The following is a 21,787-nucleotide window of genomic DNA, read 5'->3' on the forward strand; positions in this document are numbered from 1 at the left end:
CTCTGTCTGTAAATTGTCAAAACACATAGAAATGAACTCTTAAGATGGGTACATCTTACTGTGTTAAATAATGCTTCAAAAATTTTTGTTTGGAAAAAATATAATTCAAGCAGAAGATGCAAATAAACAGATTATATAGATCAAGGAATAAAATAATCACATCACTATTTCTAAGTTCCATACCACATATAGGATATGAATAGATTATATATCTTTGGGGAGAGAAAAATACCATTAAAATATTCATAGGAATTTAATCAACAGTTTTAGGAGCTTAAAAAATATCCTATGATGAACAATTAAGAGAAACGGAGTTGCTTTGCCTGGAACAGGAAAAACATGATGGTGAGATAAGGCAAAGATAGATATCTTCAGGTATTTGATAACTGCTATGAGGAAAGTTAAGTGACTCAGAGTCTATGTAAGTATAGAATGTAGATATGGATGGTTAGATGAAAGTTACAATGGAAACTCTAAAGCACAATTTGACAAAGTACCTTCAAATAATTAGTGTTGTCCAACAATATACTCAACTTTAGAAATAAGTGATTTGATCAGGGGAAAGCAATTTTGATAACTTTGCATATGATTAAGTATGTCAATTTCACTTTGTTGCAAGTTTCACTATGGTACTAAATAACTCTGTTTTTGCATTCTTAGTTTTTTTTTTAATGTATTACAAAACATGATCCTCCACTGATAAGTTAAAACAGTTAGAGAGAATATTGCTCAGCAACACTATGTACACTTGCTAAATGCTGTGGAAGAAGTGAAAAATTCATTGGATGTTTTTCTAAGATAGACTAATTTTTAGTACATTTTAAATCAAATATATAAAACTTTTGCTGCAAATATTTGAAAAAACCATTTTCTCTATAGTGCCATGTAAATGCTATGCACCATCACCAATGAGAAGAAATGGTATTTCAATTTAGGAGTTCAAGTGGTTTTATTGTAATATTTTGTGTTACATTTTAAAATACAAATATACTTAGTTCAGATTTTGGGAAAAATTAAAAATCCTGGTTTATTATAAATAGCTATAAATCATACAGCAATTGTATAACAAATTTCTTTGTTATCCTTCCTTTGAATTCAGATAGAAGTATTCATTGTGTATCAGTTCAGTTCAATTCACTCACTCGAGTCGTCTCCGACCCTTTCTGACCCAATGAACTGCAGCATGCCAGGCCTCCCTATTCATCACCAACTCCATGAATCATAAATATGCAATTATATGAATCACAAATATAACCTCCACACTTGTATATTTTTACTTTACTTTAAAAAAATTTTTAACCATTTTTATCTGTACAGTTCAGTGGCACTAAATACATTTTATAAATTGCAACATCACCATCATCCATCTCTATTTCTTTTCATCTTGTAAAATTGAAATTCCAAACTCATTAAACAATAACTCCCCATTCTCCTCTCTCCCTAGTCTCTAAGGACTACCATTCTGCTTTCCATGTCTATGATTTTGGCTACTCCAATTACCTTAAGTAAGTGAAATTATATAGCATTTGTCTTTTTGTGAATGGCTTATTTCATTTAATATAATGTCCTCAAGAATGATCCCCATTGTAGTATATGTCAGAATTTTCTTCTTTTTAAGGGTGAGTAATAGTCCATTGTATGTATGTATATATCACCTTTTGCTTATCCATTTATTTATCAATGGACACTTGAGAGGCTTCCACATTTAAGCTATTATAATAAACAAGGTTGCTATCAACATGGGTATACAAATATACTCTACAAATATACTCCTGCTTTCAATTTTTTTGTATATATATCCAAAAGTGAAATTTCTAGATCATATAGTAGTTCTATTATTAATTTTGGAGAGTTTGTCACATTGTATTCCATAGTGGATGTACAACTTCACACTCCTATAGTGCACAAGGATTCCAATTTTTCCACATCCTCACCAACCTTCTTATTTTCTGTTTTTTTCATAATATCCATCCTAGTGGGACTGAAGTGATATCTCAGTGTAGTTTTGATTTGCATTTCCCTAGTGATTAGTGATGTTGAGCATATTTTCATGTGTTTATTGGACGTTTGTGTATCTTCTTCAGACAACTATCTATTTAAGTACACTAATATTTAAATTAGGTCATTTCTATTTTTATTGTTGATTTTTTGGTATTCTTTCTATATTCTGGATATCAATCCCTTATCAGATTCATAATTTTCAAATATCCTCCTCTATTCTATGGGTTATTCTTTTACTCTGTTGATAGTATTTTTATTTAAAGGTCACCAGGCTTTTTATTACAGTTAAAGCAGACTCAAACAGGGTGGTCTCAGCCTCAAGAGGAGATAGCCTGGGGTATTGATAGTATTTTGATGCTAAATTCTACAGAGTGAAGTAAGTCAGAAAGAAAAGCACCAATACAGTATATTAACACATATATTTGGAATTTAGAAAGATGGTAACAATGACCCTATATGTGAGACAGCAAAAGAGACACAGATATAAAGAACAGACTTTTGGACTCTGTGGGAGAAGGCAAGGGTGGGATGATTTGAGAGACTAGCATTGAGACATGTATATTACCATATGTGAAATAGATCATCACTCCAAGTTCAATGCATTAAACAGGGCACTCAAAGCCATGGCACTGGGACAACCCTGAGGGATGGGATGGGGAGGAAGGGAGGCTCAGGATGGGGGACACATGTACTCCTATGGCTGATTCATGTCAATGTATGCCAAAAACCACTTCAATATTGTAAAGTAATTAGCCTCCAATTAAAATAAATAAATACATTTTTAAAAATACTTTTAATTTTCATGAATTCAATTTGTCTATTAATATTTTTTCTTTTGTTGCCTGTGACATCGGGCTTCTTGTTTCTTCTTGATTCACTCTTAGTAGGTCATATGTGTCTACAGATATATCCATTTCTTCTACATTGTCAAATATTTTCACGTATAATTGTTAATACTCATTTCTGATGATCATTTTTATTTGTATGGGATTAGCTGTAATATCTCCCTCATTTCCCTGTTTTCTTTGAGTCTTCTCTTTTTTACTTTTGGTTCAACTAAAAGTTTGTCAATTTTGTTTATCTTTTCAATAAGCCAACTCAATTTTGTCAAATTGTTTAAGAATATTTCTATTACTTATTTCATTTATTTCTGCTCTAATCTTTATTACTTCTTTTATTTCTCTTGACTTTAGGTTTAGTTTGTTCTCCTTTTTCTAGTTCCTTGAACCACATGTTAGCTTATTTGATATCTTTCTTCCTTATTTAATACAGGCATTTATTAATACACATGCCCATTTAAGAACTGATTTTGCTATATCCAGTAAGTTTTTATGTGTTGTATTTTCATTTTTGTCTTGAGAAGTTTTCTAATTTCTCTTTTGATTTCTTCCTTGACTCAGTGATTAAGAGTGTGTTGTTTAATTTCCATGCATTTCCCAATTTCCTTTTGTTATTTATTTCTAGTTTTATTCCATGTGGGATCAAACCAAATGTCTATAAGCGTGTAACTAGATAAATAAATTGTTATGTAGTCATATAATGGTTTATAATAACAATGAAAATGAATAAATAATAACTACATACAATTATATGGATGAATATTTCAGACATAATGTTTAGTGAAAAACAAACCACAGCATATGATTCAGAAAAACATAATCTATGGGGTTAGAAGTAAGAATGGTGGTTGCTTTGGAAAAAGGGTGGAGGTAGTAACTGGGAGGTACTGAATGAAGAATGACACTGATGTGCTGGCAATGCTCTATTTCCTAATCTGGGCAGTGGCCATATAAATGTATTAACTTTTTAATAATTGATTGAGTTCTTATATGTGTACTTCTTCATACAATTCAATAAAAAATTAAATATATATAAACACCAATAGTAAACATGCATTATTAGCATGTTTACTGGAAGGGAATCATTTTCTGGATTTCAGATTTAGATGTAGAACTGTACAAGTGACTATACGTGATAGGGTTCTTTGGAATTATAACATAGTGGGCCAAAAAGAGAAAAAGAGAGGTTTGAGAAATATGGAGTTCCTTGAAATTTAGACTTGAAATGTGTCCCTTTTGATATCATTCAAACTTCTGAAATAGGAAAGAATTTTTACAGTAGTGTAAATTGAAATAATGGTTAAAATTCTTGATGGAAAATGTCTTGTAACTTTGAATCAAAAATTCTTTGGGGATGCCACTGCATGCACGCTGGTGGTGCTAGGGCTCCCCAGGTGGCACCAGTGGTCAAGAGCCCACCTGCCAATGCAGGAGACATAAGAGACGTGGGTTCAATCCCTGGGTCAGGAAGACCCACTGGAGGAGGGCATGGCAACCCACTCCAGTATTCTTGCCTGGAGAATCCCATGATCAGAGGAAACTGGAGGGCTATAGTCCATAGGGTCACAAAGAGTCAGACATGAATGAAGTGGCTTAGCATGTATACAGGCACGGACTATAGCCCGCCAGGCTCCTCTGTCCATGAGATTTCCCAGGCAAGAATACTCGAGCATGTTGCCATTTCCTTTTCCAGGGGATCTTTCCAACCCAGGAATCTAACCCATGTCTCTTAAATATCCTGCATTTGCCAGGCGGATTATCTAACACTAGTGCCACCTGGGAAGCCCCCATTAGCACTTCTTAAAATCAGACATTTTAAATATTACAATCTCTATCTTACTGGTTCAATTGTATATGCCGGTAGTCAGTTTCAGTGCTGTATACCTTCTATTTTAGAGCAATCACCCATAACTTTAAGACAGAAAGTATATGCTACCCATTTTTCAATATAGATATTCAGGGTGTGGTATAAGATTTTTTTCAATAAGAGTAACAAATCACCCTGATATTTTGGACGATATTTTGAATTTTAAATGCTTTTATTCTGTTCTTCCAAGTCTTACTGTTTTCCCATAGACAGCAGAGGGTTTCAAGAAATGTTCCTCCTATTCAATATAGTTTTGCAAGTTTTGACCACAGCAATCAGAGCAGAAAAAGAAATGCAAGGAATCAGATTGGAAAAGAAGAAGTAAAACTCTCACTGTTTGCAGATGACATGATCCTTTACATAGAAAACCCTAAAGACTCCACTAGAAAATTACTAGAGCTAATCAATGAATATAGTAAAGTTGCAGGATATAAAATTAACACACAGAAATCCCTTGCATTCTTATACACTAACAATGAGAAAACAGAAAGAGAAATTAAGGAGACAATTCCATTCACCATTGCAAAGAAAAGAATAAAATACTTAGGAATATATCTACCTAAAGAAACAAAAGACCTATATATATAAAACTATAAAACACTGGTGAAAGAAATCAAAGAGGATACAAATAGATGGAGAAATATACCGTGTTCATGGATCAGAAGAATCAATATAGTGTATTGATTCCAAAGTGTATTGATACCCAAAGCAATTTATAGATTCAATGCAATCCCTATCAAGCTACCAATGGTATTTTTCAGAGAACTAGAACAAATAATTTCACAATTTGTATGGAAATACAAAAAACCTCGAATAGCCAAAGCAATCTTAAGAAAGAAAAATGGAACTGAAGGAATCAACCTGCCTGCCTTCAGAGTATACTACAAGGCTACAGTCACCAAGACAGTATGGTACTTGCACAGACAGGAATATAGATCAATGGAACAAAATTGAAAGCCCAGAGATAAATCCACACACCTATGGACACCTTATCTTTGACAAAGGAGGGAAGAATATACAATGGCGATAAGACAATCTCTTTAACAAGTGGTTCTGAGAAAACTGGTCAACTGCTTGTAAAAGAATGAAACTAGAACACTGTTTAACACCATACACAAAAACAAACTCAAAATGTATCTAAATGCTCCATTTAGATCCATTTAGATCCTTTTAGATCAAAAGATCTAAATGTAAGACCAGAAACTATAAAACTCCTAGAGGTAAACATAGGCAAAACACTCTCTGACATAAACCACAGCAGAATCCTCTATGACCCACCTCCCAGAATATTGGAAATAAAAGCAAAAATAAACAAATGGGACCTAATTAAAATTAAAAGCTTCTGCACAACAAAGGAAACTATAAGCGAGGTGAAGAGACAGCCATCAGAATGGGAGAAAATAATAGCAAATGAAGCAATGGACAAAGGATTAATCTCAAAAATATACAAGCAACTCCTGCAGCTCAATTTCAGAAAAATAAAAGACCCAGTCAAAAAGAGGGCCAAAGAACTAAACAGACATTTCTCCAAAGAAGACATACAGATGGCTAAGAAACACATGAAAAGATGCTCAACATCACTCATTATCAGAGAAATGCAAATCAAACCACAAAGAGGGACCATTTCACACCAGTCAGAATGGCTGCTATCCAAAAGTCTACAAGCAATAAATGCTGGAGAGGGTGTGGAGAAAAGGGAACCCTCTTACACTGTTGGTGGGAATGCAAACTAGTACAGCCACTATGGCGAACAGTGTGGAGATTTCTTAAAAAACTGGAAATTGAACTGCCATATGACCCAGCAATCTCTCTGCTGGGTATACACACTGAGGAAACCAGAATTGAAAGAGACACGTGTGCTCCAATGTTCATCACAGCACTGTTTATAATAACCAGGACATGGAAACAACCTAGATGTCCATCAGCAGATGAATGGATAAGAAAGCTGTGGTACGTATACACAATGGAATATTACTCAGCCATTAAAAAGAATATATTTGAATCAGTTCTAATGAGGTAGATGAAACTGGAACCTATTATACAGAGTGAAGTAAGCCAGAAAAAAAGAAAAAAAATCAAGACAGTAAACTAACACATATATATGGAATTTAGAAAGATGGTAATGATAACCCTGTATGCGAGACAGCAAAATGACACAGATGTGTTGAACAGTCTTTCAGACTCTCTGGGAGAGGGCGAGGGTGTGATGATATGGGAGAATGACATTGAAACCTGTATATTATATATGAAGCGAATCGCCTGTCCAGTTTTGATGCATGATACAGGATGCTCGAGGCTGGTGCACTGGGATGACCCAGAGAGATGGGATGGGGAGGGAGGTGGGAGGGGGGTTCAGGATGGGGAGCACATGTACACCCATTGTGGATTTGAATCAATGTATGGCAAAACCAATACAATGTTGTAAAGTAAAATATATTAATTAATTAATTTAAAAAATGATGGGAAAAATGTTCCATCATCATTCTTTTTTTTCTTATTTTGAGAAATAATATTGTTTTTATCAAGTAAAACTTGATAATATTTCAAGTATGATTTCTATTTTGCACATACTGATGAAATTTCATGTCTGATATCACAATTACTATGGAATCACACAAGAGTTATAATTTCAATATTTTAATGTTCTTATGAAAATTCTTTAGGTGACTTCTGCTCTATCAGATTTTAGGAGATCCTGCTATGCTAACCAGTATATGATTTTTGACACTGGCAGGAAAAAGTCTCATGATTAAATATGTTTTATTAAGGGGAGAGGATGTAATAGGTAACCTAAAAAATCAATTGAGAGCAATTATTAGTGTGCACTATTATTACAAATCCAAGCTAATATGAATTTGTGAAAAATCTGAGTCAGAATTTCCTAAAGTACATCCTATGATAGTCTAATAACTACCAACAAAGTTGGTGTTTTCCAGAACATTGAATATAAAATGTTGATCCAAGTAAGTACTTAAAAAGGTGACAATATGACCTCAAATTTGAAAAGGCTTTTAAAGCAGTGTTTCTCAAAACCTCCTGAGATATATGCTAAAAATGCAGACAGGGCTCCACTTCAGAGATATTGAATAAGGCTTCTATATTTTAACAAGCATCCCTAAGAATTCTGATTTACACTAAATCTTGACAAGTATTGTCTTAGAAAACCACAGTCTAGTGTGGCTCTCTCATTTTTTAAATGGAGAACTGAGATTACCACATACCTAGTTAAAAGAGAGACAGGATGCTAACTGAGTTTTGCCAGACGTTTAATCTTTTCACAATGCCATGATATTCTCTATAGTAATCTATCATTCAGCATTACTTTTACAAATAATATTGTATTTTACTCCTTCAACATCCCAAAGATAAGAAGTTCAGGTTATTCTTTATCCCCATCACACAGACAATATCCATATGCATGCATAGATATTAATGTAATCATTATTTTGAATAAACTGACTCTTGGAGTAATTAACTTAAGCCACAGCCATTCTTCCTACCCTGGAGGTGGGGCTGGAAGTGGGCACAGGAGAGGGGGCTGGAAGTTCTAACCCCCTAGTCCCCTGGTTGGTTCTTATGGCAACGAGCCTACCATTCTGAAACTATCTAGGGGATTCCAGCTACCAATCATCTCATTACCATAAACTCAGATAAGTTTTGAAAGGGGCTTGTTATATACAACAAAAGATGCTTCTAACACCTCTATCACTCAGAATATTCCAAGGGTTCTCAGAAGCTTCATGCCAGGGACTAATAAAGATCAAGTATTGCTAGATTGCTTTGTTTCAGTCTTGTCCAACTCTTTACAGCCCTAGGGACTGTAGCCTGCCAAGCTCCTCTGTCCATGTGATTCTCCAGGTAAGAATAGTGGAGTGGGTTGCCATTTCCTACTCCAAGGGATCTTCCCAGGGATCGAATCTACATCTCTTGTGTCTTCTGCACTGGCAGGCAGGTTCTTTACCGCTAGTACCACCTGGCAAACCCACAACATCACATATGCCAAAATTTGAAAAAGAAAAATAAGAAACTTCAGAAAAGCCTACTTCCCAGCTGGTTCTAGGTATTTTCACCATAAAAATCTTTGCCGCAGCAGTTTCTCTACTCAATTAATTTGCCATAAGACAATTTGGCCCTAAATGATAAAATAACTGGTTGATTGTTTGGTTTCATTTCTCCATTGATACAATATTACCACTTTTATATGCTATAAATCTTGAACCCTACAATGGGCTATACAGTGATGAGTTGACATGATGAGATTAAACTAGTGAATAAGAACTATGTGTATTGACTTAATAGAAGACACCATGGTAAGAAAACTTACTGAAAGTGTGAAATAAGAGAGTATAAAAGCCATATTGCATACTATACTAGAAAAATGATAATATATCAGTTTGTAAATCCTTCAGTGAGCAGTCATCCCTCCCACCCATCAAAACCAAAAGTTTACCAAGCAATAACAAATATACAGGTGGCATAGTGGTAAAGAATCTGCCTGTCAATGCAGGAGGCTGAAGGGATACCAATTTGATCCCTGGGTTGGGAAGATGCCCTGGGGAAGGGACTGGCTACCCACTCCATTATTCTTGCCTGGAGAATCTAATAGACAGAGGAGCCCTGTGGGCTGCAGCCTGTAGCGCGGCAAAGAGTCAACCATGACTATAAGCAACTTAGAACACACAGACAACAAATGTCAAAGAGGTGGCTAGTGATTCACAACAGTCTTCAACAGGATTAATTATTGATTCTTATGCTAACCTACATATAACAGCTTGTTCTTTAATGCTTTGTTTACCAAATTTATCATGCAATACTAGAAGTTGGAGACAAGAGAAGAATCAAGTGCCTTCTCTCCCCCCCAATAAGAAATGATAACATGATTCTTGATGACTATGTTTCTTTAAAATAATGCAAAATTTTTTTTTTTATATTTGATATTGGAGAACATGATGCAGACAGGATGTTGGTATTTGGCACAGAATCTGGCTTAGATGATTTGGTGAAATATAAGAACTGAGCATATGATGGAATATTTAAATACAGTCCAGATATGTACAACCTCTGATATATGTTACATATATTAATAGGAAATAATAGCAGCCCTTGTCTGTTTATTTTACTATGAGGGAAATCTAAAGACTTACAACAGACACTTTTATATCTTAAAAAACTTAAATCCTGAATCCTTAGTGATTAACTTTGAGAAAGAAAGTATCATCACTTACCTGGGAAGCCCTCTCTAAAATATACCCAAATACAATTATAACCATGAACCTACACACATTTTAGATGTATTCAAATATTTTTCTATTTTCATTATTCACAATAAAATCTTTAAACAATTATAATTTTGTTATCAATTTTTCACATTTCATTGTGTACTTTTTAATGTTTCTCTTTAATATTTTTTTCTATTTTTCTTTCAGTTACATTAAGATATAATTGACATACAGTTTGATGTAAGTTTAAGGTGTACAACATAAAGATTTGGCTTACATACATCATGAACACCATACAAAGTTTAGTGAACATCCATCATGTCACATAGACACAAAAATAAAGAAAGTAATGAGAACTCTTAGTATTTACTCTCTTAACTTTCATATATAACATACAGCAGAGTTGTTATATTTATTATGTTGTACACTACATCTCAAGCACTTATTTATCTCATAACTGGAAGTTTGCAACTTTTAACCATCTTCATTCAATTCCCCTTCCTCCAGTCCATGCCACTAATAACCACAAATATGATGTGCTTCCTATGAGTTTATGTGTTTGTTGTTGAAATATAATTGACCTACAACACTATGTAGTTCCTGGTACACAACATAATGATTTGATATTTCTATACATTTCAAAATGATCACCGTGATAAGTCTAGTTACCATCTGTCACATACACAGATATTACATAATTATTGGCTATATTCCCCACACTGTAAATTTCATACATGTGACTCATTTGTTTTCTAATTGAAAGTTTGTACCTCTTAATCTCCCTTACCTATTTCTTTCCTCTTCCCCCTTGTCCCCCCTCTGGTAACCACTTGTTTGTTCTCTGTATCTATTATTTTTTCTGCTTAGCTGTGTTTTCCCAATTGTTTTCTTAGATTCTACATACAAACATGATATTTGTCTTTCTTTGTCTGACAATTCACCTAGCATAATACCTCTAGACCCATTCATGATGTTGCAAATGGCAAGATGTCATTTTTTTTATGGCTGGGTAATAAAATATCGGGTATGTATATATGCATATATAGACTTCCCTTGTAGCTCAGATGGTAAAGAATCTGCCTGAAATGCAGGAAATCAGGTTCGATCCCTGGGTTGGGAAGACCCCTGGAGAAGGGAATGGCAACCCACTCCAGTATTCTTGCCTAGAGAATTGCATGGACAGAGGAGCCTGGGGGGCTGTAGCCCATGGGGTCGCAAAGAGTCAGACACAACTGAGTGACTAACACATACACACACATATGTGTGTCTCATATCTTCTTTATTAATTCATTTATTGATGACACTTAAGTTGCTTCTGTATCTTGGCTATTATAAATAGTGCTGTAATGAATATAGGGGCATTCATATCTTTTTGAATTAGTGTTTTTGTTTTCATCTAATAAATACCCAGTACTGGAATTGATGGAGCATATGATAGTTCTACTTTAATTAGAAAAAAATCTCCACACTGTTTTCCATCATAACTGAACCACTTTACAATCTCACCAAGTACATAAGATTTCCCTTCTTTCACATCCTCACCAACACATTATCTTTTTGATAATAGCCATTCTGACAAGTGTGAAGTAAAATAACATTGTGGGTTTGAGTTGCATTTAACTGATGATTACTAATGCTGAATATATTATCATATCCTTGTTGGCCATCTATATGTCTTTTTTGTAAAAATATCTATCCATAACCTCTGCCCATTTTTTAATGGAGTAGTTTAGTGTTTCTGATGTTGAGTTGTAAGAGTTATTTGTATATTTTGGCTATTAAACCCTTTCCCAGGTAGATTGCTTATCTCTGCTTTCCTCATTTCTTCTATGGTTTTATTTTGTTCCTTCTTTTGGAACATAATTCTCTGTCGCCTCATTTTGCCTGATCTGCTGTTCTTATTTATGTATTTGGGCGGTTGGTAGCATTTCCTGATCTTAGAGAAATGGCTCTATGTAGGGAGTGTCTTATGAGGACTAGCAGTGATGTCCCCAGTGGTCACCAGAGCTGTACGCTCTAGGAGTGTCACCTATGTTGGCTGCGTGGGTCTTTCTGTTGCAGCAGATTTACTACTATTGGCACTCTGGTAGGTGTGGCTGATTCCTGGTCCAGTTAATTGCTTTGCTCAGAGACTGCTGGTTACTTGTGAGTGGGGCTGGGTTCTGGTTCTGGTTCCAGCCTGCTGGTGTGTGGGGTAAAGTCACAAGGTGATTTTGGGTGCAGAGCCCCTGGGTGTCCTGGGGATAATACTGGCCCACTCAAGTGCAGAGCTAGGTCCCAGGGTAACCAGCTGCAGGGTCAGGTTCCTAGTGACAGCTAGTGACAGCCTACTGGGGGGCAAGGTTGTTTTCTGACATGGGTTTTCTAACAGCTGGGTCCCAGGGTAACTGGCTGCAGGATCTAACAAGTCCTAGAGCTGGTATTAGACTGATGCTGCATGAGTGGAGCTAGATCATGGGATGGTTGGCTGAGTGGCCCAAAGTGTCCTGGAATTGGTTTCTACCTGCTGGTGTGCAGGTCTGGGGCCCAGAACATACCAAGATGGTGCATGCCTGCTGGTGGGTGAACCTAGGGTTGGAGTGAGTGCTGGCCAAATGGTGAGCAGAGCTGGGTACAGGTATCTCTGGTTGCAAGGCCTAAGGGTCCCACACCTGGAATAGGTTTTTCAATGGTGGGACCTGGGCCCAGAGTGTCCTGGAGTTATTGCTGGGTCACTGGTGGGTGGAGCCATGTCCTAGGATCTCTGGCTGTGTGGTTTGTGGGTTCCAGCAATTTTGTTGGCTGACAGGTGGGTGGAGCTGGAGCCCAAGAGGTGCCAGGGTTGGTGCCCACATTCTGGTGGTTGAAGCTTGGTCCAGGGGCTAGTGTCAGTCTGCTGATGAGTAGAACCAGGTCTTAGAGCAACTTTTGACATAGTGGCAGGCTAGTGGAATCCAGTCTGGTGACTGGCTATAAGGCTCTGGAAATCCAGGGCTACTGCCAGCTCATTGGTGGATGGGGCTAGGTCCAGGATCATCTGGTAGGCAGGGCTGGGTTCTGGCGTTAATGAGCTAAAGAGAAAATTCCAATATGATGCTTGGCAGCACCAGTGTCCTCATGATAGGATGAGATCCCCCAAATGGTTGCTGCCAGTGTGTGTCTACAGGGTAAGCTCCAATTGTCCGCTGCTTCTCTTGGAGTCTCTGCCAGATCAGCAAGTGGGTCTGACCCAGGCTCCTTCCCAACTACTGCTTCTATCTTGAGTCTTAGAGCATATGAAATTTTGTGTGCACAGTTTAAAAGCAGAATCATGTTTTTCTACAACTCTTTCACTCTCCCAAAAGCAAGTCACAGTGGTCTTCATAGTCAAATGTCCTAGGGGCTCCTCTTCCTTACTAACTTACTTACTTACACATGATTCAACCTTCGACTCACAATTAAGTGCAGGTTGAGATACACAATTCAGAACAGCTTTAAGGAGGGTCCCAATCCAATAATCCTTTCACTATATGACAACTGGCTAAACTGATTTATGTTAGTCAAAGCTTCAGCAGGCACTCACCAATATATAGCACAAAGAAGCAAGATCAAAGCACAAGTTAGCCAGAGAGCAGGAACTCACAGCGCATGTTCAACAGCAAACAGCAGAGTCAGTTTGAAACCCAAAGAAGAGAGAAAAGACACCTGGTGGTGAGGGACAGCATCTCAGTATTCGAATCTTGGGACCAATTGCTGTCATCACTCCACAGAGACAGGATGGATTCTTCAACCAAAATTTGTTTTGGATGTCGACACTAATGACACAAACCCCCAGAGAGTATGAAAAAATTCATCACTCACACAATGAGTTCTTCTGGGGAGAGCAAAGCAAGCTCTTAAACAGGTTCAAGAATGGCTTAAGAGAGCAAAGGGAGACTGGCTTGACTTTTATTGAGGCAAAAGGGGATAAAGCTGGAGAGTTCCACATAGGTCAGGGCATGGATGGTCTGAACTTCCTTTTGGCCCACAAAAGAGAATACCTTGGCTTTCATATCAGATATAGTTAAGTGGGGGAAGAGGTGTGGGAGTGCTCTTTTATGGAAAAATGTGATGTCAATTCAAGGTGTCTAGCACAGTTTTGAATTCTCATTGCATTATAACCAAACATTGCATGTTGTTTTCAGTTGAACTGCTTTTTACTAGATTTATGTTTGCTCTTCAGTCACTCAGTCATGTCTGACTGTTTGTGATCCCATGGACTGTAGCACACCAGGCTTCCCTGTCCTTCACCATCTCCTGGAGTGTGCTCAAACTGATGTCCTTTGAGTTGGTGATGCCATCCAACCATCTCATCCTCTGTCATCCCCTTCTCCTCAAGCCTTCCATCTTTCTCAGCATCAGGGTCTTTTCCAATGAGTCCACACTTTTCTCATGTGGCCGAAGTATTGGTGCTTCAGCATCAGTCCTTCCAATGAAAATTCAGAGTTGATTTCATTTAGCATTGACTGATTTGATCCCCTTGATGTCCAAGAGACTCTCAAGAGTCTTGTACAGTACCACATTTCAAAGGCAACAGTTCCTCATTGCTCAGCCTTTTTTATTGTCCAATTCTCACATCCATTCAGGAGTACTGGAAAAACCATTGCTTTGACTATACACATCTTTGTAGGAAAGTGATATCTCAAATGTCTTTTAATGTCGTGGCTACAGTCAATGCCCATAGTGATTTTGGACCTCAACAAGATAAAGTATGTCCCCTTCTCTTGCTGCCTTCAATCTTTATCAGCATCAGGGTCTTTCCAAAGAGTCAGTTCTTTGCATCAGGTGGCTAAAGTACTGGAGTTTCAGCTTCAGCATCAGTCCTTTCAATGAACACCCAGGACTGATCTCCTTTAGGATGGACTGGTTGGATCTCATTGCAGTCCAAGGGAATCTCAAGAGTTTTCTCCAACACCACATTTCAAAAGCATCAATTCTTCAGCACTCAGCTTTCTGTATGGTCTAACTCTCACATCCATACATGACTACTGGAAAAACCACAGCTTTGACTAGACGGACCTTTGTTGTTAAACTAACGTTTCTGCTTTTTATATGCTGTCTAGGTTGGTCATAGTTTTTCTTCCAAGGGGCAAGCATCTTTTCATCATGGTTGCAGTCAACATCTGCAGTGATTTTGGAGCCCAAGAAAATAAAGTCTGTTACTGTTTCCGATGTTGCCCCATCTATTTGCCATGAAGTGATCGGACTGATTCCCATGATCTTCATTTTCTGAAGGTTGAGTTTCAAGCCAGCTTTTTCACTCTCCTCTTTCACTTTCATCAAGAGGCTTTTTAGTTCCTCTTCTCTTTGTGCCATAAGGATGGTGTCATCTGCATATCTGAAGTTATTGATATTTCTTCCTGCACTCTTGATTCCAGATTGTGATTCATTCAGCCTGGCATTTCACATGATGTACTCTGAAAATAATTTTAATAAGCAGAATGACAGTATAAACTCTGATGCACTCCTGTCCCAATTTGGAGCCAGTCCATTGTTCCATGTCTGGTTCTAACTGTTGCTTCTTACTTGCATACAGATTTTTCAGGAGGCAGGTAAGATGGTCTATTAGTCCCATCTGTTGAAGAAATTTCCACAGTTTGTTGTGATCTGCACTGTCAAAGGCTTTGGCCTAGTCTGTAAAGAAGAAGTAGATGCTTTTCTGAAAGTTTCATGCTTTTGCTATGATCTAATGGATGCTAGAGGTTGATCTCTAGGTCCTGTGACTTTTCTAGACCCACCTTGAACATCTTACAGTTCTTGGTTCACATACGGCTGAAGCCTAGCATTGAGAATTTTGACCATTATTTTGCTAGCGTGTGAGATGAGTGCAGTTGTGTGGTAGTTTGAACATTCATTGGCATTGCATTTCTTTGGGACTGGAATGAAAACTGACCTTTTCCAGTATTATGGCCACTGCTGAGTTACCCAAATTTGCTGGCATATTGAGTGCAGTACTTGCACAGCATCATCTTCTAGGATTTGAAATAGCTCAGCTGGAATTCAATCACCTCCACTAGCTTTGTTTGTAGTGACATTTCCTGAGGCCCACTTGACTTCTCATTACAGGATGTCTGGCTCTAGGTGAGTTATCACACTCTTGTGGTTATCTGGGTCATTAAAATCTTTTATGTAGAGTTCTTCTGTGTATTCTTGCCACCTCTTATCATCACCTGCTTCTGTTAAGTACATAACATTTCTGTCCTTATTGTGCCCATCTTTGCATGAAATATTCCCTTGGTATCTCTAGTTCTCTTGAAGAGCTCTCTAGTCTTTCCAATTCTATTCTTTTCTTCTATTTCTTTGCTCTGATCATTTAGGAAGGCTTTCATATCTCTCCTTGCTATTCTTCAGAACTCTGTATTCAGATGGGTATATCTTTCTTTTTCTCCTTTGCCTTTAGTTGCTCTTCTTTTCTCAGCTATTCGTAAGGCCTCCTCAGACTGCCGTATTGCCTATCTGCATTTCTTTTTCTTGGGGATGGTCTTGATCACCACCTCCTGTATAATGTCATGAACTTCTGTCCATAGTTCTTCAGGCACTCTGTCTATCAGATCTAATCTTATTAATCTATTTTTCACTTCCACTGAATAATTGCAAGGAGTTTGATTTAGGTCATACCTGAACAGTCTAATGGTTTTCCCTACTTCCTTCAATTTAAGTCTGAATTTTGCAATAAGGAGTTCATGATCTGAGCCACATTATGACTGGAAGCTGACTGTTTACCATCGTATGGAAAACCAGTTATCCCAGCTCAGTTTACTATACAGATCATTGTTTCACCATTGATTTGAAAATTCAACTTCTATGTAAAATAGATATACCAAAGTTTCTATTTGAATTCTGATACACTAGATAGATCTATTTTCTCTGAAAGCAGATAATCTTATACTACTGTAATTGGATACAACAAGATCCCATGTAAGCTTCTCAGCCTATCCTAGTCTGATGTATTTATTATTTCAGATGAACATAATGTTTAATTTATCAATTTTTCATTTGATATTCTAAAATACTCAAAGAATTAAAACTATGAAAACTATTGGTCTAAATTAGCAAGTGAAAAATAGTTAAAATACTGCCTTTATCTATTTACAATCTATTTAAAGACATTTTCAGAAAGATAGTTGTAAAAAGTGTGCATATCACAGGGTGTTTTCAGTCTTTAGTGCTTAGGGTTCTTTTTTTAAAAACATTCATTCATGTTCTTGAGTTTGTAATAATAAAAATATTAACTGATTTTAAGCTTAACATTTTCTAAAGCAAACATCATAAAGCAGGGGACATGATCTAGTATATGCATAGTGATTTGAGTATTCACTCCTCTAGCAGCTCATCAATGATGCTTTGAGCAGTAACCATAATATTGTGTCTCATGTGTTCAGGTGGTTGGGATTATAGAGATGAATGACATATGCTTGTACTTGTTGTATATTGTATATTGGCATAGACAAATAGGTACATAAAAATTTCTAATACAAAATGGCAATTGTTTTATATCAGTATCTGTAGGAAAACAGAAGCAATAAACTCTGCTAGCATTGGTGGCAGAGGGGCTTCAGAGAAGAAGAACCATTTGAGTTTAGCCTTAAAGAATGAGGACACTTTCATCACTCTGCAGCTCTAGGTGGGGAAGGGAAAGCAGTTCCTACAAAGAGGTAAAAACATCTAGCCCTATTTTATTTTGTGGAGAAGGCACCTAACAGCTTATTACTCGCAGTCTTAAATGATGCTAATGTGGAAAGATGGGCAAACATCAGAGACCAAAAACAGAAAGCAAAAGCATCAAGGGAACAAGGGACTTTGGACAAGTGCTGATCAGGAAGTAATAACATGAGAAACTGCTTTGAAAAATGCAAGATTCTTCTGAGGAAAGAAGAACTCAGAGCTGCATTTACTGGAAGGAAGCAACTGTCAAAGCAGTCTGACTAAGATCAGCTTGTTATGTTGGCAGTTATGTAAGAAATTTGGGTTGCTGTACATTTAGGACCTATGGAGGAGGTTGGAGAAAAGGGGGTAGGTATTCCAGAAATGATTCACTAGGTAGAAAGAGAAGGTTAGAAATAAAATACTGCTGTCACTTACAAAATAAATTAATCATAAGCCATAGACAGACACTTTTATCTAAAGGTACCAGAATGCCTAACCTCTGAGAGAAGGCATCCCCAAATTCTGTGTAGTCAAGGAAAAAAACAAGGGCTCACGACTTAAGGTTTAACAGCAGTTAACATAGGACATGGTAGGTTTGGGGTGGTAGGGGAGAGAGAAACAAGACTATGTATGAACATTTATACATATATATATATACATATATACATATTTACATTATCAATAAAAACAGAAGACAATTTAATTATATGCTTATTATTGTTCTATTATAATGTCAGGTGTTTTACATATATTGCTCCATTCAATCCTAGAAGACTCTAAGATATAGATACATGCTATCATCATTCCCATTTTAAACATGAGAAAACTAAGTGTTATAGAAGTTAAGAAACTTACTCAAGGTCAAATAGCTTTTAGGTGGTGAAGCTATAAATTGAGATTGGACTTCAAATCCTGTAGTCCAAACTGCTCAACTGGATAGTGTTAACATTCCCTCTGTTACAACCCTACTGTAAGTCATCATCATATCATACCTGACTAGTGCCAAGAGCCTGACACTGCTCTGATCCTACACTGTTAACAACATTCAATGAAATTTCTAAAACAGAAATCAGACTACATCACTTTCCTTTTTCAAACCATGTAGCAGCTCTCCATTGGACACAAGAAAAAATTCAGGTTCTTATCCCATAAGTCCCTAGAAGACCTCATCTCTGCCTCTCCAGCCTCAGTCTTTTACCTCTACTCTGCCCCTCTCTGACTGTACTCCAGTTACACTCAACCCTTTCCAGTTCCTCAACACGCTGTTCTTGTTCTCGTCTCATGACATGACTGCTTGCTCCTCAACCTAAGATGAAGTGAAGTGAAGTCGCTCAGTCGTGTCCGACTCTTTGCAACCCCATGGACTGTAGCCTACCAGGATCCTCAGTCCATGGGATTTTCTAGGCAAGAATACTGGAGTGGGTTGCCATTTCCTTCTCCAGGGGATCTTCCTGACCCAGAGACTGAACCCAGGTGTCCCGCATTATAGGCAGACGCTTTACTGTCTGAGCTACCAAGGAAGCCCTCAACCTAAAATGCTCTTCTTCAAAATCTTCACACAACTGACTGTATCTCATTCTTCAATCTTGATTCAGATATCAACTCCTCAGAGAAGGTTCTCCCACACCCTTTAGCCAAAGCAGCTCTCCTCTGCCCCACACCAATACCATGAACCACTCTTTCGCCATAAAAAGAGAAATAACTTGATGACAGGAACTATTAACTTTATGTCCTTCACTATAAGTCCAGAACAAAGAACAATATCTGGCACATACCAGGCACTCAAGACACTTGTTTACTGAAACACTGGTATCTATCTTAAAATGTCATATCACATGTATATATAATTATACATGAACACACACACATGCTTTTGTGAAATACATGAGCTTAATGTTATCTCATACAAGTGGAATGTACACCCAACACCACAAATGTCATCTCAATGTCAAGACTAATGATGCCACACATACACCAGGAAAATATGAAAATGATTATTCCTCACATAATGAATTATGCATCAAAAATAGAGTGAGGCCAAAAAAAAGAGAGAGAGAGAGAGAGAAAACAGCAACTGTGAGGTGATGGGTAATTAGATGATTGTGATTCTTTCATTCTATAAATATAGGTATAGTAATAGATACACTCAAAACATCAAGTACTATACCTTAAACATATGCAATTTTTTTTGTCCACTGTAAGTCAATAAAACTGAATAAAAATGAGATTACTCTCTTTTACAATTTACCCATTATGTTTGTTTGTTAACTAAAACAATGCATGGTTAATTTAATTTGGACTTGTTTATGGAAGCCGTTATGGCAACTTCAGCATGAGACAAGAAAAGGAGGTGAGTGTTCCACTGAATATCTGGTTCAGGAAATAGTGTTGTGTACTCTCAAAAGCAAAATGAGTGTCTGGGTTCTTTCAGTGTGTAGAACTCCAAAGAGGATAAGGAGTGCCATGGTGAGACATTGTATTGTGGCTTTAATATGTGCAGAAAATGTGTGATCTTGATTTATATTTTGGGCATAATCTCTCTGGAGGAAAGAGATTCTGTGAGTTCATTACCCTAAATGAGATAACCCTGGATAGAAATTGCTTGAATTGGCCAGAATAGACAGTCAACCACTGGTAGTGGCCCAAATATCTATAAAGGTGTGAAGATGAAGCCAATTCTTGGCCAATACATTCTCTGCTAAAGTAACTGCTCAAAGTTTGAACATTTGATCTGACCTTTGAGTCAGTCCTTTATCAGGAACGTTCTGATGAAGAGATGAAAACTGGCAACTCTCAAGCAAGCTCCATCAACTGTGATAGTGACAATACCATTGGTTCAGTGAATGAACTCCCTTTGGTTTTTACTGTGTTGATCCTGAGGGGATCTGCTGGTGTCCAAGGCGTCTAAGAGATGAACTCTTGTAATAGTGTGGCATCTGACAGGGGGCTGAGCACAGGAGAAGGTACCCTCTCCTGAAGATAGGGTATGCAGAGGGCCCAGGTTCAGCTCCACCCTGTAGCAAGGAGGCCTCACTAGCCATGCTGAGCTTGCAGAGTGCTACTTCTGTAATCAAAGGCCAAATGGGCAGCTGGATATGGAGGGTCACAGGTTCAAGACCTGAGATAGTCTATATTTCCAGGCAAGTCCAGCATGTACCCACAATTGCTACACTAAGGGCATACAGCACTGGGCCAAGGTGTGCAGTTCCTTGTATCAGAAGCCCATGAAACTAAGGGCCATCATTGATGGGACAGGGACTCTAAGATACATGAGAGAAGGTTTCTAAAGCTTGCACACTGAAGGAGTCTCAGGGGGGCCTAATAGGAGTGCCTGTTCTATGGCATTTAGGCAGATTCTAGAATCTTTTGACACAGGGAGTATTATTCAAGGCGAGCCAATTAGGAGCCTACTGAGCAACAACAACAAAAAATGTATATATGAGGAAATGTTGCCTCCAGAATATAAGAATGCCTAAACCCTGTTGGTCTTGTTTAGCAGTATGGGTACTGAGCAGACTAAAAGCTGCTTCTCGACACTCTAAAGATTGGAGCAGTCCTCCACTTACCAAAGAATGTTCAGGAAATTAAGTAAAGTTGAGGGACCATGTACTATGTGTGTCATAGGAATCGCTTCAAAGCAGGATGTCATCACTGTGAGGTCATAATTGTGTACCTGGAAAAAAGGTAGAGCTGGTGAAAATATTGCCTGCAAAGACTATGTGAGATGGCAGGTGTGGATACTGGGCCCACTGAATAGACAGGTGAAGGTGTATTGGGTCCCTTTTAAGGTGAAGGTTAAGTATAGTTGAGAGGTTCTTGAAATAGGCACTGGAAAGAACATGATAGTCAATGATTTGCTATGATTACAAAGTATTTACCAGTTATTTAGTGAAAGCAGTATTTTTAATAAAGTACATGGAGCCTTAGTGAGTGGGGACATGACACCAAGGGTACATGTTCACACTGAGGCACTGTTCTTGTTTTCCAGGTTTAAGATCAAGTAAAATTTGACTGTTAAGTGCAGGAGGAGTGGGGATAACCACACCCTCTCTAAGCTGGTCTCCTATAATGGATATCAATCTCTGAAGACCCTGCTTTCATTTAGATTGTATCAATTTAAAAACAACTGAGGTGAAAAGTGTGATTGCAAATAAGGGGAAAGGCCCACAGGGTCTCATATTTTTAAAGCTGATTATAGGGACCAAAACCTTAATTTT

The sequence above is a fragment of the Muntiacus reevesi genome, chromosome X (assembly GCF_963930625.1).
Source record: "Muntiacus reevesi chromosome X, mMunRee1.1, whole genome shotgun sequence".
Taxonomy (NCBI): domain Eukaryota; kingdom Metazoa; phylum Chordata; class Mammalia; order Artiodactyla; family Cervidae; genus Muntiacus; species Muntiacus reevesi.